This window comes from Equus przewalskii, chromosome 22 (genome assembly GCF_037783145.1).
Source record: "Equus przewalskii isolate Varuska chromosome 22, EquPr2, whole genome shotgun sequence".
NCBI lineage: Eukaryota > Metazoa > Chordata > Mammalia > Perissodactyla > Equidae > Equus > Equus przewalskii.
In genome coordinates, this window is record NC_091852.1 from 42,536,638 (window position 1) to 42,556,054 (window position 19,417).

The 19,417-nt window shown below is 37.1% G+C and overlaps 2 long non-coding RNA genes across 2 annotated transcripts in view; one reads left to right on the top strand and one right to left on the bottom strand.

The window, feature by feature from the left end:
• Positions 1-19,417, bottom strand: part of LOC139078745 (uncharacterized) — a 128,822-nt gene that overhangs the window by 16,630 nt on the left and 92,775 nt on the right. The gene's annotated exons all lie outside the window — the stretch shown is intronic.
• On the top strand, positions 1,211-18,322 carry LOC139078746 (uncharacterized). The gene is made up of 2 exons (XR_011531789.1): positions 1,211-1,291; positions 16,968-18,322. It is a non-coding gene; the product is annotated as an uncharacterized lncRNA (long non-coding RNA).

Sequence of the window (19,417 nt, forward strand, 5' to 3'; positions counted from 1 at the left end):
TTAGAATTTATCTTATAATGAAATGACCCAGCAAAGGGAGGCAGAGTACAGAGTATCTTCTGAGGCTCTGTGGGAGGAAGGAAGTGGCACTTGCAATCAAGGTCTGGTTGGGGGAGGTGGAGGCAAAATCACTGTATAGAGGCCTTTACTATGTGAATGTACGGATTTCAGAAATCTTTGGTACAAACAGGAACATGAGAATGGTATGAGATAATGAGGACATAAACAGAAACACTTGGAAGAACATAAGTGAGACACAGGTAAACAGAAAGGACAATAGGAACTGAGACAAAGGATTATTTATCCATTTTCGAGGAAAGACCCATGAACACATAAGTGTAATTGGCCTGAGGCTTGCAGAAGAAGACAATTGGGAACCCTCATCTGAAATGAGCAGAGAGAGGAGAGAGAAACTCCTTGATGAGAGCTATCGTGAATATCCTCTTCAAAATAGTCTCAAATTAGTCACAGCAAAAACTTTTAGAGAGTACTCAAATTACAATAGAAATGTAGAAATACTTATTTCTCTCTTATTCAGCCCAGTTAGCAGCCTATTTCTTTAAAATTCGAGCATTGAGAGGGTTAAACCTAAAAGCCAAGCCAAGAAAATTAACATTCTTCGTAGAAATTTTGATACAATCCAGAGAAAATAATATTTACTTTGCCCATTATTTATTATTAATCAGAGATCACATTAAAATTGTAGAAGTCAGTATATGGTATTTTCAGTTGATGGAATGAAGAGGGATTTCTTATCTTTTTTTCTTTCCACTTATTGGAAATTTCACTGAAATAAATTCACTAAAATTTTATGAAAAGTTATTATCAATTTGTGATTTTAATTTTCCATAACTTCCTTTTGGTAGATAGTGATTTGAGAGACACAGTACAGTCAGGATATGCTAAGTTATGCTACAATAATAAATAACCTCAAATCTCAGTGGCTTCCAAAAACAATGATTTTTCTGTTCATTCTACATTCCCATCCTGCATCAGCTGGGGTCTTTGCTCTGAGGCCAGTTAAACAACCACCACTTTGAACATTTCAGGATTTCATGTTTCTGTGTGAGGTGCCAACTATAGAGATGTAGCTGAATCATGGAGTCCTTGGTGACAATTCCCTAAGGTTATTATTTTCAGAATTCTATGACAAAACAATGTATATAGTGATTGTATGAAAACAAGAAAACTGTATGTGTGTTTGCCAAGAGACAGAATATCTATGTAAGTATACACGAAAGAAGCTGGTAAGAGTCATTGACTCGGGGAGACCCGGATAGCTCAGAACAAGGTTGGATATAAAATTACTCTTCACTTTATATTGTGGGGGACTGGAATTGGCCACACCAAGATATGCCTCTTGGGCATGAGGATTATTTTAGGCTGGTTACTTTTAAAAACTGCAGACAGGAAAGAAACTCTGAAAAGTAGAATTTACTTATCCTTTGGTAAGAGACATTTGCATTTGTAAAGGAAATCTCCATCTGTAAAGGTGTCTCCCTCTCTGCACCAGGAAGAAGGGGGGATGACTTATCTCTAGAAACTCTTATTAATTTGGAAGATAAGGACTTAAATCTGCATAACAACCTTACTCTTATTTACTGTGCTTTTCTGGTAACCTCCCATAACTGATTCCCCCAACCCCCAAAATTCTCCTTTGTCTTTAGCTGAGGGTGGTATTTAAGGGGAGAGCTTCTGCCATTTTGGTGAGTTGCTCAGTTTGCCTGAGCCTCTCCCACATAAACATGTTATAAAGCTTTATTTAATTTTCTCCTTTTATTCCATCTCATGTGAATTTAAGTTGATGTCTGGCCAGAAGGACCCAGAGCAGGTAGACAAAATGTCTTCCTCCTCTACAATATCAGCTATATATTTTGATTTTTGTGCTAGGTGCATGAATTTTCTGCCAAAAGTAAGTATTCATGAAAATTATTATCTTTAAATGCCTCTTATCAGGGCTGAGGTACAAAAAATATAAACATGAACTATGGTAAAGTTAGTTAGTTGACACAGGAATAAAGCTCATGCCATTGGTCCCATTGTCATTTTGAGTTCACACTTGAAACCACAAATCCTAGATGATACAGATTCTGACTCAGACAGTACAGACTATGATTTTCAAAATATTATGAGGTTTCCACCAAACAGTTCCCTTACTCCACTTTAGTGCACGCACGTACACACATACACACACACACACACACACACACACACATGCACACGCAAGAAAGAGAGAAATCTCAGCTCATGGGGTTACTTTGGAGGTCATCTGGTCAAATTCTCCGAATCAGAGGATTTTTAAACTGTGTTCTATGTTGCCTTACAGTCCACTTGGGCCCTAAGAACGTTGTCACATGCATGGGATCAGCTCATGCTTCAACCAGAGCAGCTCCGTTTTATATAATGAGTTTTTACCATAAGTTTTTGTCTGAAGAAATAATTCTAAAAAATGTATGAATGCCACTGATGTGAGAATCTCCTTTATAACATGCTGATGAAAACAATCCAACTTTGCAGAAGGACCTGAAATACTAGGGAATTCACCACCTCATTACGTGCTTGGATAGCTCCAAGTTTTAGAAAGACCTTCTTACACTAAGCCAAAATCTGCTTCCCTATAACTTTGATCAATTGGTTCGCATTCTTGCTTTGGGCTATTTAATTGCTGGTAGAGATTTTAGTTGCTTCCCTGAAGGCAGAAGACTTAATGTTTTGTAACTACTATTGATCTTTGGCCAGTTTGGGCCTGTAGCTGGGCAGCTAGATAATTTATTTCTCTTTGAAGTTCTCTGATACTATTTCTGGGCTACATTTTCTGTTTTACTTCTTGAAGCTTTCATTTCTTTATGTGAAGAAATTTGAACACATGATCTTTTTTTGTCTACCAGCTACACTTTTTTACATAGATACCAATTAGCTGTTAATTATTAAATGTGTGGGTGAGAGGGCACAGATACATATTTATAGCTCAAATGAAAGCTTGGGGTAATTTAGATTAAATATTATGAAAATCTTTATAGCAGTACTATTAGAAAATTAACTAGTGGAACAAGCTGCCAAGAAAGGGTGCATAATGACTGTCACTAGAAGTATTCAAGGCAGAAATAGACACCTGTTGGGAAATGATGGTTTAAAACTAATTACATCTTCTGGTCATAATCTGTGAATATTTATCCAGTCTTCCCTCTTCTGGTTACTTGAAATTTGAGTGATTTTTAACAAGCTCAATTTAAGCACTCATGTAAACACACGCTTGAACCAGCCTATAAATACTACTTTTTAAAAAGTGTTATAAAATGCTTAAAATTTTCCGTCCTCAACTCAATCTTCAGGAAATAGTCTGAAAACAAAATGGGAGCACAAAAATGTTCCCTGCAGCTTTATTTATGGGAGTACATAACTTATAAACAACCTAAATGTCAAAACATAGTAAAATGGTTAAATAATTTATGGGACACGCATGCAAGGAAATACTGGGTAACCAATTAAGTTGTGTCCATGGTTCGTAATAACAGAGAAAATCTTACTGTTATAATAGTAAGTGGAAGACCAAGGCCTTAAGTTGCATACAAAACATGAGTTCAACCCTGGGGAAAACTGCATAGGAAAGAATGGGGTAACATTTCCAGCAAAATGGAGGGAAAGTTTAATGTAGACCACCTCTTCTGCAACAAACAATTAGGAAGGCCAGACAAAAAGTATATGAAAAATAAAGATAAATAATTTAATGAAATTTAAAATTTAATGAAAGAGCAAAAGGAAAATCCCCAGATGGTAACATAAAGAGGGAAGTCGAAGCTAGAATAATCAGGTCTGGCTGATGCCGACAGACCCAGAACAGCGTGCCTGGGTAGGCCCTGGGAATAGGAAGCTGAGGCTTTAATGCTCATGAAGGTATGGTAGGCACATGCACATAGCTGCAGATCCAGTGAAACCATGGAGATGAAACTGCGGATTCTCCATAAAGCTAGGACTCTAAACAAGCCCAATACGAGGATGATTAAAAAGCTGCATACAGTCCTATAGAAACAGGACAGAAACGTGGTAACTGCTCTGGGCTCTGGGTGGGTAGAGGGAAGTGAAGGGTATTTTCCTCAAACCTTTGTCATGCTCATGCATAGAATCCAAATGTATATAACCTGGAAAGTGTGGGGATCCTGATGTAAGACCAAAGGTCCCCAACAGAAGGGAATGACAAAAAGCCGTGTAGGTATTCATCTATTGCTTACGGTACATAGGACTTGTAGGGAGAAAACAACCCCAGCTGAAGTTTAGTCTACAGGAAAAATTTGTAAACAAAACACAAAACAAACAAATCCATAAAGGAGAGTCCAATAATACAAGAAATAGAAGTGGCACTCAAAGTAAAAGAAATAATATAACAACATGAGACAACAAAAGTAGTATATTTAAAGTTACTAAGAGGATTAAAAGAGATCTAAAAGCCATACTGAAACAAAATTATGCTCTGAAAACAAAATAGGTAGATTTGGACAGATACAAACAGAAATTCTAGAAAGATATATAAAATAAGACAGCTAAACAAAATATTAGATATAATTAGTAGGTTGTTGGGCTGATACAAAGAAATCATCTAGAATTCAGCCCAAAAAGATAAGATGGAAAACATATGCTGAAGGTTAATGGGCATGGAGTACTAAATTAGAAGGTTCAAAATAATCTAAGTGGCAGCTCCAAGAAGTAAGAAGAGGAAAATCTGGATAAGAAGATATATTAAGAAATAATGAAACATAACTCTATTGAAATTTTCCAAAATGTGAAACTTTGGATTTAATTCCCAAAAATAATTAACAGAAAAAATTCATTCTAGGACATATGTGTCAAATTTTGTATACAGAACACCACAGAAGACAAAGACAAACATCTTAAACACCAAAGAAAAAAGACAAATTACCTACAACAGAAGGACAATAAGAGATAACAAATATCTCAGATCAAACTCAGAAGCTGTAAGACAGTGGACCCATATCTTCAAAGAACTCTGATGAAAGAAACTCAATCTTAAAAGTCTATGTCCAGCTAAACTACCATCCAAGAATGAGAGCAAGTAAAAACATTTTCAAGAAAAATCTTGACTGGGAAAACTTGCTAATACTGATAATCATGAACAACCTTGGACTTACCCATCACCATTGAAGTCCATCCATGAAAATGATTTTGTAAGTTGTATCTCAGCGAGCATGTGCAGAAAACAGAGCATGCGCAGAAGATGAAAACCTTGCCCTCAGAGGACTTCGAGCAGCACTAGGAACAAAAAGTTCCCTGACTACAGAACTCAACATAATGCAAGCGGTGCAGGGAACCTAATGAGAAGCAAAGAGTCCCCTGGTTTGTAGCATACCAGACTTACAAGATCCTTACACTCCCACCACCCAATTGGATTCCACCAAGATAGCAATTTACATAACCACTTTCACTCCCAATTCCTTAAAAGTCTGTACCAACTCCAGTTCCGGCAGAAAGATGTGAGCTTTGTCTCCTGTCTCCTTGCTGGTCAGCCATGCAATAAAGCTCTTTCTTCTCTCAAAGCCAGTATCACAGTATTGGATTCTATGCACATCGGGCAGTGAGCACCTGCCCAGCAACAATCATTACAAAATCTACTACAGAAAAAGGAAATTAAACCCTTATGGAAGATGTGGGTTGAGAGAAATAATACCTACACAAAAACTGATAAACCTGTGGATAAATTAAAGCCTGCCTTGAATATAAAAATAAAGACACCTACCTTAGACATAAAGACTGAAAATAAGGGATAGAAAATGATAAACAAGAAGTTAAGGCAAAAAGGCATTATTAGGAGAAAAGAGAAATGTTTCATAATGATTAAATGAACAATTCACCATGAAGCCATCATAATCCTGAACTACGAGGGACACAAAAACAGCATCACAAGTAGGAATCAAAAATCAAGATAACTTCATTGTAGGACTAATAATATTAGAGGAAATCCTTTCTGAGGGTTCCAGGCTCTTCCACTTGGCTCTCAGTTTCACATACAAAACCACAGATATTAAGTGTATTATGTATTAAGTAAGAGAATGTATTTGTAAAAGGAACATTGCGATTGGTAAAGGTGAAAATTATTTTCTTTGGCATGGATCATTAAGTACATAAAGAGTAGAATTAATGTACAATTCACAAATTAGGTTCCAGGAGGAACAACGATAAAGTAAACCATGCATCAACTAAGGACTAAACAAGATATAGTTCTCAGCTGCAGAATTCTGAATGGCTGTCCCTGCAGAGGACACTTGCAGACACAAGTCTCCTTTTTGTTGATCTTTCCTTCATCTGCTATCTGGACCTCTCTCTCTTCTCAACTGGCTTAAGTATATTCAGGGAGACCCATGGCAGCTGGAATCTTTGGCCTTCACTTTCCAGTTCCAATAGCCTGCTCTATCCTTGTTCCCAGTGTTAGTGGGTAAGCTTTGTACCTTGTGAGCGACTCTAACTGCATGTGACTTCCCAGTTTCTCACTTGATTAGACCAAGTCTTATGAGAGGAAGCAATAGTATTCCCTTCTCATTTCAAAGGCACAGTATTTATTCCATGTTATTCTCCTCCTGCCTATAACTATAATTTCTGCTTCACTTCTAAAATTGTGTGAAATTTGCTATTCAGTAGACATAAAATATTTATTTTAGCCTTGTATAGGGACACATTTTGTGAATGTCACCTGTCTTGATAAGAATGAACTGTTCTAAAGGTTGGTCACAGGATTTTAGATATATGCATAAGATCAGGCTTGTTATACTGAAATTCAAAACTTCTATATCCTTACTAATTTTATTATCTACTGCTTCTGTTAGTTGCTAGGAGATAACTGTTCTCAGTAATAGCATCGATTTCATCGATAGGGTCAAATTTTTAAAAAATGTTAGGCTTGACCTAATGCACATGTACAGAAACATACACATCATCAAAAGCTATTTCATTCTTTTCGAACGTACAAGAATCATTCCTAAAAATTGAGCATGAACCATGCAACAAAGTGTGTCTTAATAACTAAATTACAGAATAGGTTCTCCAATGATGTTACAAATTAGAAATTAAAAAATCAGAGGGTAGGGGCTGGCCCCGTGGCCGAGTGGTTAAGTTCGCGCGCTCCGCTGCAGGCGGCCCAGTGTTTCGTTGGTTTGAATCCTGGGCGCGGACATGGCACTGCTCATCAAACCACGCTGAGGCAGCGTCCCACATGCCACAACTAGAAGGACCCACAACAAAGAATATACAACTATGTACCGGGGGGCTTTGGGGAGAAAAAGGAAAAAATAAAATCTTTAAAAAAAAAAAAATCAGAGGGTAAACAAAAAAACTTAGAAATTAAAAAACACTTTCAAATGGTGAATTGTTAAAGAAGAATTCACAACTGAAATAATGATCTATTTAAAATGATGAAAACTCTATGTACCTAGTAATTAAGTCTGTATTTATAGAGAAATTTATTGTCTTAAAAACATACATGTGCAATGATAGTCTAATCACGAAAGGATGTTAGGCTAATATTAATACATATGCTAGAACATAGATCTCTACCTCACACCCAATAAAACAATAAATTCAAAATATATTGATCAGTTAACGTCAAAAGAAAAAGCACAACTTTTCAGCTCTAAGAAGAAAAAACTGGAGAAAATCTTTATGACAATGAGACAGAGATGAATTTCTTAAAGAAGACATAAAGAATGCAAACCATAGATTAAAATTTTTATAGATTTGATTATATTATTTTTAACGTACTAAGAAGACACCACATGCCAAGTTTAAAACATAAACAGCAGACTGGGAGATGATATTTGCAATGCATAAAACTGCCAAAATGAATTGATTTAGATAGTACATATTTAACTCAATATAAACGCCAAAGAATTTTGTAGAAGAAAATTGCAAGAATTTGGACAGACAGGTAAAAAAAGAGGAAATAAAAATGGCCAATATATATGAAGAGATACTTCACCTCACTAGTAGTCTGAGACATGTAAATTAAACAATGAAGTAACATATCACTGCATATAGCCAAAAATAAACAAACAAAGATCTGAAAATATCACTTGCCAACAGATGTAGAGAAATGCACCATGTCTCCCACAGCAGGGAGAAGTGTATATATATATTTTTTTTTTTTTGAGGAAGATAAGCCCTGAGCTAACTGCTGCCAATCCTCCTCTTTTTTCTGAGGAATACTGGCCCTGAGCTAACATCCATGCCCATCTTCCTCTAGGAAGAAGTATATATTTTTTAACTGCTATGGAGAACAATTTGACACTATTAAGCAAAGTTGAAAATAGCCACTGTATGCTCCTTTGCACAATGGTGTCATTAAAGTAGTCTTTATAATATAAAAAAAAAGTACAAGAAATAACCTAAATATTCATCCACAAGGGAATGGATGTGTGTAATATTTATACAGTGTAATACTTTAGAGCAGTTAAAATGAATGAATTTCGTGAACATGATTAAACAGATGAATATGGAAAAGAATGTGGAATAATAAAAGGTCTAAAAACATGTACAACATACCATTTACATAAAATGTAAATATATGCAGATCAGAACTCCATATTGGTTGGATACAGGTGTCTGTGGTAAATTATACACACAAACCTCAAGGTAGTGGCTACATCTCAGAGAAGAGGGTCAGCAACGAGATGGTATGTAGTCAGGGTTTCAGTTTTATTCAAAATTTTGAAGTAAAAGGGAGTATTTCAAGCAATTACAGCAAACCGCTCATGTCTGGTAAATCTGAATGGCGAACACATAGGATTTTGTTGTGTTCTTTTGTATAGTCTTTTTCACATTAGAAATAATTCATAAATTTAAAAGTTTATATTAGAAATAAAAGATTTTCTTTGGTGAAAGGAAGTACACCAAAAGGTTCTCAGTGGTTGTTTCTAGTTGAAGGAGTTACGGACTTATGTTTTATACTTCTCTCTACATCTAAATTTTTCTAAATTTCTTTAATGAAAATGTTCTACTTTTATTATTAGAACGAAATTCATTTTATTTAAAAAGAAAACATAGCTAGGGCTCTCCTCTAAAGATTTTTTCTAAAATTAAGTTGCCCTCGCTCTGAAGCTGATGTGTCTCTAATGGGTACCATTTCTTTGATAAATCAACAGAAGTATTATTTTGAATTCTCTTCAATCCCATCAGGAGGATTGCCTTTACTTTCCTAACTGCTGACACGGATGCTAAGACTGATCATCATCAGAAACAGTAGGGCAGAATGAGCTTCTTGGCACTGAAATTTAAGTTCCTGAGGAATAAAACTTCTCCAAAAAACAGCAAGTGGTCAAGTTGAGTGCACTATTTATTTTTTTTAAGATTTTTTTAATTTTTTTCCTTTTTATCCCCATAGCCCCCAGGTACATAGTTGTATATTCTTCTTTGTGGGTCCTTCTAGTTGTGGTGCACTATTTTTTTTCTCTACATTTCTGAAGATGACTTGGACTACATAATTTAGGTGGTTTGGTTTGCTAAAATCAGATCAATGTCTCCCGCCTGGTTTTGACTCATACTTGTCTGCCTGGAGTGATAGGGAGGACTTTTATAAGTGTTCCTTATGGTACTAGACTCTTAGATTGATATATTCTGATTTTTAAAAAATAATAGGATTTTTGTACTGAGTAAAACAGCCAACTCAACGTCAAAGGAGAAAATGGATTTCTGATGGGTAGAAAGCATAGCTGTGTGCCCGTATCTTCTCTCGCACCCAGTCATGCTTATTTCACATAATTTACACCTAGATTAGTTATATTTTTAGAACTTTTTTTGCAATAGTTATATCAAAAAATTACATTTGCTCCATAGGCATTTAATATACCACTGGACGATTATTGATTTTTTTCAAGGTTTTTCAAAACCTTCATGTTTTTAAGAGAAACTGTCACCCTCAGCATCTCTTTCCCTAGACTGAGAAAATATGATTTTATCATGCGAAATGGGCTTAGGCAGCAGGCAACTCCCTCAGAACGATCCCATATTCCCAAGATTCCTTGGGGTTAATTAAAAATGGACACTGTAACATTATGCAGAGAATTCTAACACTGCTTTCCTAGAATGGAGGAGAAATAAACAATAAATTTTCCCAGTTTTGTCAAGTGCTTTAAAGAAGTTGTAAAAGGAGACCGTGAGACCAATTGTTTCTAGAAGAAAACAGCTCTATGAAATTTTTACTTATCTAAAAATTCTTAGGTTTGATCTTTCAAGGTATCGCTTCGTTTATAACACACACACACACACACACACATGCACAGAGCCTGAATTAGATATTCTATTGACATGTTTTGGAAGGAAGGAAGATTAAGCTGAGTGTTTTGAGATTCAAACCGACTGTTCCATGGTTTCCAATCATTGCAAACCTGATGTTTTAAATCATTAAGCCATTCCCTCTAGCTTACCATGGGAATATATTTCCATATAGTTTGCTGTGATATATTGAGAGAGAGAAGAATTAGAATTCATTTGCCATTTAATTTTTCTCCCAAAGTGACTTAAAAAGGTCACCTAATGCCCACGCTTCTTCTAGTTCCAGAATATTTTCATTGTATCTGTCAGGAACCTTTGTGTCAAAGTCATTTATTTGACTAGACTTTTAGGATTTCAGCATCATGGTTATATTTACTTGAATAACTCCAGAGTTCCATCTGATTCTAATCAACAAAGTAAGAGAAATAGAAAATGGTGGTATTCAACAACTCTAATTTATCACAGAGTACGTTCCTGAATTTTTCCTTTCACTGAATAAATCTCAAAATATTACAGGTGTCCATTTTGAATTTTAATACCAATTTACTCTTAAAGCTTATTCCAAGTGATTGAGGCATCGCTGATCTAAAACAAATTTTCTTACATGAAGTTTTAGTTTCATTTATAGAATTTTCTGATAACATTATATAATTTCTTCTCTTCCTCCCTGTTAAGTCCCAACTCCCCAACCTCTGAGACTCTGGGGCAATCTAAACAAGCAAAAAAACAGAAGAAACTAAAGATGTACAGGAAAGCTGAGGTTCAGACACTCCAGAAGGAGAGTCTGCAGAATTTTCTAAAATAAGTAGGACAAGAAGCAGGAGTCCTGGGACACAAATCTGGTCAGATTGGAGAGCCAAGGATGTTTTCTGAACCTTATGGGACTTGCAACTGGATGGATTCCAGAACAAAGGGTGGAAGGAACACTATGCCATATTTCCTTCCTCTCCTCAGAACTTAGCAGGTATTGGTCACAGAACAGGTTCTCAACAAATATTTGTTGAAATAGGAAAGAATAAATAAATGAGTAAATAAACAAAAATTAAAGGAGCAAAGTATAAGTAATTTAAAGGGTCTCTCTAAATCCTAATCCATCTCACAATCCCCCTCCTTTTCTTTTATCAGAGATTTTCTGGTTCAAGTTCTAATGCAGTAGCTCTTTAATGGCTGACGGAATAAGACGTTCCACCCAGTCTATAACCCAAGCTTTTAAGCTTTTACTATGTGAAAATACTCCCAGACAAACTTGGTAAAGGCTGATTCTCAGACCTACTATCCAAAGAACCTGATTCAGTGATTTAGGGATAGGAATAGGAATAGCAAACAGAAATACCTCAAATAATCTGGATTCACATAGTTTTGGAATCTCACTTTGAAAAACAATAAAGTGAATCCTCAATAAATGTTGAGTGAATGAATAAAACTTGATGAATGCCAGCCTTGGTTCGATGCCACTGCTTCGGCTTTATTGGGATAGGCCAATGCCTTCAACTGGAAGATAAAATAACAACAACAATTTATTACGTGCTTACTAGTGTCATTCACAGTTGTTTGCCCTGGAAAATAATCTGCACAAGGCACTAATGACCATCAGTTTTGTACTCCCTTCCCCTTGAGACCAGAAGTAGCTTTGACCTCCTTGGCTCTGCTAAATATCTGCTCAGGAGAAAGAAGTAAAGAGTGATGGGAGGGCGTGGCATCGGTCCCTGGAGAGATGCTGAGCTTTGTCCTCACCTCGTCTCTCCATTTAGTAAAAAAACGAAAATGAAACCAAACAAAAAAAAAGAGTGAAAAATATCACCCATTTTCCTTAAAAAACAGCACATGAAAGAAGATTTTGAAAATGAAATAATTTCATTTACTCTTATTTGAACTGTTCTGGGTGCCCAGAAAAATGGAGGGCACTTGCTAGGACTCACTGCCCTCTGCCTCCACCCATTAATGCCCACAGTCCTCATCTTTAGGAGGAATTTTCAGATGGAAATTTTTGATAGGTAGTTCCTTCAAATCAATTATATTCTAAAAAGAAATAGAACCTGGATTCTCATCCCACCGTTTTAAACCAGCCAATTTATATCCGAGTCCCTCAGGTATGTATTACGCGGATATTTCCAAGGGTAAAGAAGGCATGTGTCACCTCTCAATGTGCAGGCAATTGCACATGAAATACCTCTGTGGCTTGTAGCTGAAAAGTCACACCTCTGATCCACAGATCGGCTTAATTTAACCATTTTTCAACATGTTAATACATTTCCCTATTTTAAATTCCTGCTTAGTGGAAAGTTTCCCCATTGAGCATCTGATTTAATTTTGTCTGCTTGGATGCCCTTTAGGTAAAGGACACCATTCAATATCAGAATTAGAAGCATTCTATTCATTTTTTCCCCCTGCAGCCAGGGAAAGAGAAAGAGTGCAAAGAGGCAGAGACTCAAACTACTCTAGATGCAGCAATTCTCTAGCCGCTGAGCAATGAGGTTTCATACGCTGCTGGAGGACCCATTCATCTTAATCCATCTGGAAAGAGGGCTATGCGCAATATTTCACAATCTAAGTACTTTCTGACAAATCTATTAATTATGCACTCAAACAAATTATTTGCTGCCTGGGGAGAATTGCTACTGGATTTTCTCCTGTGCCAGAATCCATGTTCTCGTTTCTGCTTTTAACTCACTGCTGTCATTGGTACAGTCATATTAGTCCCTATTTTTAAGGGTCCATCATTTTAAATTTAGATGCGGTCACCACTAGAGAGAAGCTAAACTGGGGGTTAAGGTAACATGACACTTAGTAGCTGGAAGACAGTCTCTGCCTACTTCCTGACATCTTTTGTCTTCTGTTCTCTTCTAAAGTGCATGGGGGCCTGTCTTTTACCTGCTAAACCGATAGATCAGACCATCTGTCCACAGCTTACTGATGCTTCCCACCCACGACTTCTTTCCCTCAGTTCTAAAAACAAGTCCTTCTCCATAACTCAAGAATACTGACTTTTTGAAACATGTACGATGTTTGGAAGGAAAAAACAGAGTTGCAATTTATTCTCACAAATTTGATGATTACACTCAAGTTCTAGTACATCATTTAAAGAGCTCAAATCATTTCTTAAAAAATAACATTTCCTAGCCTTAGAAGTACTGCATGCAATTACAGAAAAATACTGAAAACAATTAAAGAGATAGAAATAAAAATCACCCATAATGCCACCATTTTTAAAATGTATGTCTTTCTAGTCTTCTTATATATATTTAAAATGTATGTTTCAATGTATATTGAAAAACACACATATATATAAGTTTTTATGGATTTTTTTTACTTACCATTTCATACATACTTTATACATTACTAAGACCTTAACATACGTTGGGGAAATATTAAAAACAAAATCTTCTCCTAACCCAGAAATCCTCTCCACAAAAACAGAAAAGACGACACTTTTATAATCGAATAAGCATTAAACCAAAATGTGATGCGCATTACAAGCAATTCGCCAAGGGACTGCAAAGACAGAAAGAAATCTCACCCTTTTCTACAGCCAAGCAGATACAACCCACTACGTGTATGTTTTCAAGATAAATAATAACTAGTCCTCAAGTAAGAGGACTTGACAGCACCATTTATCACACACAGTTCATCCGAATTTTACCTGGCAATTGAGGTAGCCATCTGTGTCAGCGAATGGGCTTTATCCAAAGGAAAAACAAACTTCTCGTGTCTTTATGATGGGAGGTACTTTTGTAACTTGGAGTAAGGTGCAAAAGTCTTATTTTTAATTTGTATTTGTCCTTACAACATACACATAATTTTTAAAATCTTATAATATTCTGTCATAAAAATAGAGAATAATTTACCTAACTATCCTCCATTACTGGACTTTAATTTTTTTAAGTCACCTTATTTTAAAGAATTTTGCAATGTCTATCCTTATGAATAAAGCTTTCAAGTACTTTTATTTTTACCACATGAGATATGATAGTGTTCTCTTTGGGATAAAGAGACCAAATATTAAATATTGCCTTCAAAAATATATATATTCATGCATTGGAGACACAAACACAGTTAGTGCACTTCTGATAATTTAAAATGCATGTAGCAAATATATCCAGTAACCAACCATATGTATTCAACAATAGATCAAATGATTAGAAAAAGTAACATTCAGATCCTAACCATCAAATCCCGAGTTCAGAATTGAGCTCCTTAAGAACATCCATAAACTGGCCAACAATTCAATTCATGAAAATGAGGAGCATTTTCGCCCCATCTCCTGACTGTTAGAGCTGCTTCTTCTGTAAAAGTACCACGCACTTCGGACTTGAATGGTCAATAGTTCTTCTGGTATTGGGAAGAAATCATCTTCCAAATGGCAGTCTGGTAGCTTGGAAAAGTAAGTGTGCCTCCAAGATGAAAAGAGAGTAAAAGATTTTATTTTCCTACATTAGAGGAATTGATGACTCAAAACTGCTTTTTAATTTTTCCAAAATCAAAATTTCCCATTGAAGGTAGGTAGGCTGTTTGCCGTTTTACACCCAAAGGAAATGCGATTCAGGAGGCCATACAGCAAGCAAGAGGCAGATCCAGAATTTGAACTCCTCACTGTCAAATTTCAAAACCCCTACTCTCTTCATAATATTAGGATGCAGTAACCATACGACATTTTCTGCCCCTTGCTTTGAAAAGTATATATATGTCAAATTAATTATGATTTCATAATTACTAGAAGAAAAGGAGAGCACTAGGAAATGCAAAAACTGGTAACAGAAGATGTAAATGGCAGATTTTAAAAAGAATTCACGGAGAATTTCGAAATCTAGACTCAATGAATACAGAAAGGAAACAAGATGAAGGCTTAGTGAAACGCAAAATGACCAGCTTTATCTGCCAAAACTTAATCTCAGAAAAGAAAAAAAAATCCTCCCAGCCAGTATAATTTGCTTCTTGGAAAAATTTTAATGAATTGACAATAATTTCATAGATTACCCATAAATTGTACTTCCATGAACTCGATTTTGTTTTCCTATGATTTGGCAATGATGATCAGATGTTTGCCTTAAATTAACCAAAGAAAAGGGTGAAATGCTAAAACTTATAGTTAACAATTCATCTCAATACAGAAGCAAATAATTGGTTTCTAACTTTTTAAAAAAAATTTATCTAAGTATCAAATTATATAAATTACATTGGACAGAACTTAGTCATAGCAACTACAGTGTCTTTACCTTTCTCTAAAGAATGCCACTTCTTTTGTGAATATAATGTTCTCTTCTCAGTAGCTGAAGATTTTGTTTGTTAATCATTTATGTAACCTTGCTGCAAATGATGGAAAAATGTGCTATCAACACTTACTTCACTCTTTAAAGGATTATATTTAGTAGTGAAATAGTCCTCTTTGATCATAGAATAGAATTTCAATCAAATCATGGTTGAGAGTAAAAAAGTTCAGCAATTAAAACAATAGCCCCTGATTTAGCCTTCTCTAAGAGATGTAGCATGCTATTCTAACTGGGCCAGGTTTGAAACTGGATATGTCTAGAACGTGGAGTGTGGAATTAGATGACACTATGCTCTTAAGTATCTGCTTGCTCAATTTATATATTTACATATATATATAAAGGATGAAGGAGTCAAGCAAAGGACCCATGGATATGAGAATATGGTAATAATATCATCAACAGCATGGCCTCTGTCCATCCATACTCCCATCCTCAGTTCAGCCTAATGGGCTACTCTTGAGCCTCAAAGAGAAGGAAGAGATCCCAAAAATGAAGAGGCCAACTCAGACGACAACTGTGATTGTTTTGGAGCACAGGGACCAAATGAAACATGAGTTTGGGATAGGACGGGTGCTGGGCAGCAGCTGGGTGCAGACAGCCTCCTCATGTCAGGACCAAAGACAGTAACACAATAAATGGTGACCACAAAGCAGAAATAATAGCAGCAGTGCCCATGTGCACAACAGAGGGGTAGGCTCCAGGCAGATCTTTCACTGGGCTCTGGAAGAGACATGAATAGGGGATTAATTATTCATTACCAAATGGGTTTTAGAGTTAATGAAATGAAGATAATCATGTTAATGGGATATAATTTGTATCCACTACCCAGTCAGGCCTTGGCCATGAAATGTATTTCACATGTTGTACTTCTATCATCTTTAAACCATCAAGTTTCTTAAGACTTTCCTTGTGACTGTTGCCAACAAAATACGTTACTCTAACGAAAAGTCTCCAAAGGAAGACAAACATACCTACGTCTAGACGCTCCTCATCATCATTCACTACAGAAAGCAGCCCCAGTATAGAAACTTGAAACAAAACATATCTGATTTCAATGCATTGCTTAATCTGCCAGCCTCATTAGAATCTTTGAAGGCAGACTGAGAGAGATGAAGGAGACCAAAGAACAGGAGCAAACATTAATTAAGCACCTTCAGTGTGCATGCCCTGTGAGGGGCAGTAACCAACGTCATCTGACTTAACTCTCACTTCTACTGAGAAGAAGGAATGATTATCACTGTGTCCTGGATAAGGAAGTAAGATTCAGAGTTTATAAACTTGTCCCATAACTAGCCTTAGAAAGCTGGCTGTGACATATCCACAGGAGGCCATGTTTTCTTCCTTTTGTTTATGGAAGTCCACAGAATACCCTAAGTCTAACCATAACCCTAACTTTCCTCTTTCGTCTTTCCCATGTCTCTTTTCCAGTCCGACCAGACTACATGCGACTCAGGACAACAAACAGCCTGCGTGCTGGTATGACACGCTACCAAGAAGCTGAAGGGCCGAATATTCCACAGATTTCAACAACTGGCATTTATTGCCAACAAAAGAAACTGACCCTAGCTAACCTGAGCACAAAATAGAATTTCTTCCAGGCAGATGTGGTCGCTTACATCATCAAAAGGAACCAGAACAGCCAGGGCTCAGAGAACAGGGGCAGCCAGGTTAACTGGGGAGGAGACACAAATGCGCCCTGTCGCTAAGGCTCTACTGTCAAAATGAATCAGCCGCGGACTATTTCCATCAGTGTATCACTCCACTCAAGACTCAGGCACAGGGAGAGAGAGAGCCTGTGGTCCACCCTGGGTCACGTGCCCATGCGCCGGCAGGGGAGAGGAAGGCTCCTTAATTGAGTGCATGCAAGGCTGCCTGCAGCGGGGGAGGAGAAGTTCCCCGCAGGAAAATCAGAGTGCTGGGCTGGCGAAATAACAGATCCCCACTACAATAACGGAAGGTCTCCTGTGCCCTCACAAATGTCCTCCCTCGCCACATTACAGTGAGTGGTTTCTGCTTACTCACTTATTCCTCACACAGAACCCTCTGAAGCCGACGCTGAGCCACGGAGAACTGTCTCCCTATCACCACGCACCAGAACTACTTCCAGCTTTGATTTATTGCACACATCGCTTCTATCTTACCAACCAGAACATGATATATATGGTAATTTATTTCACTGTTTTGTACTTGCTGCCGCCCCCCACGTCCTATATCATGTAAGCTGAGTTCTGCATCAGCAGCAATGTACGTTAAGACCCACCCCTCAGTCAGAGGGAGAAAAGAACCTTACCCTCTCTCCCTTCCCTCCTTTCAGAGGGAGCCAGCCCAACCACAGTCCAGATATTATAGACTATCCTCAAACCCTCTGCCAACATCTGTCTTTTCTGGAATGCTGAGTTCTACAAATCAGAGAGGGAGAAAATCAGCAGACAAATTGTTTAACTGAAATCGAAGAGCCAACGAGAATTGCTCTGGAAGCACACAAAAGCCCTTCTACAAAAATACTCTGTTATTGAAATTAAGCACAGTAGACTGTCCAGAGATAATAGTTTAGAAATTTCCCGAACAATGAGGTAGAATTTGTGATTCTGAAATAGAAATAATTTGTTTGAATCATCCACTTCATTAAGACATCAAAAGGCTTTTCAGTTTATTAATGTGTCATTCAAAATAAAAACATGCACAAGTGCTACCCTTATAAATTAACAAAAATTTGTGTCGGGGGAAATAGATGAAGAGATGGTTTTGCCAATAAAAGAAATGAAAGATAGAATCTGCTTTCACCTAGTGGCCTCTAGAGTGGAATGTATGATAGGCTCTTAATTCCTATAAATTTGACTCTAGACAGAGCTTTCCAGAGAATAATTTGTAGAAGCGACATGCCCTCCTTTCACTGTATTTACCAGATATTACAAACTTGGTGAGAAAACCTGGAGCCCCTACAAGGCCAGGGAGAAAGCCACGCATAGACCTAACAGTCTACTTCCCATCTCTCCTGGCAGAGTGGTCCCACCCACTGCAACACCACCCAAAGTTCTGAAGGGGGCCGGAGACAGACTAGGAAAAGTTGACCATCTCTGTTAACAAAATAGGGGGGTTGTGATAGCTTTGTACTTATTTTTAATTTCTAGTCAATTTCTATTTCCAAGGAGAGAGCAGAGAAGTATGGCAGGAGGAGAGAGAATCAAAGGATCACTAAACAGAACTTTCAAGACAGAGACCTCCGACGCTCTATGTTAAGTAGTTTGTATGCCTGTGAATAAAAGCTCTCCCCACCCACCAAACTTGAAAAGGATCTGCTTCACATAAAGAAGATCCTATTTGAGCAGAAATCAGTGTGGGTGTTGGGCGGGTAGGTGGGTTTGTATTTGTTCGGGCACAGGGCTGAGGGGTGTCAGACTGACCTATTCCAGGTGTGGAACAGCCGACTGGGCGGCCCTTATCAGGGCTTAAGTTGCAGGTTGGCCACACAAGCATTTTGGTTACATTTGCAAAAGACTATATTACTCTTATTTTAGAATGACATAAAAATAACCAACCAGTCATTGCAAATGCTTTCTGAAATGTTTTCATGTTCTTGTTTTCCTGAATGAGTCTCCAGTCTAAAAATGGGTGGCAGCTCCTGTTACTTGTTAGGATAAAACTATATCCTTTTGGGCTCTATGCCTTCTATCAACGAGTCTCCATTAGCCTATCTGACCTTGTCTCTCCCCACTCAGAACTCTGACTTAGCCAGGATGATAGACATTCCGTGTTCCACATATGTTTACCTCTTTCCAGAAGTTACACCTCTGTTTATGACATTCTGCACACTGGGAATAGCCTCCTCAATTCAAATTCTTTGTTTTTAGTAAGTCTTAGTTCATGATTCACAAATT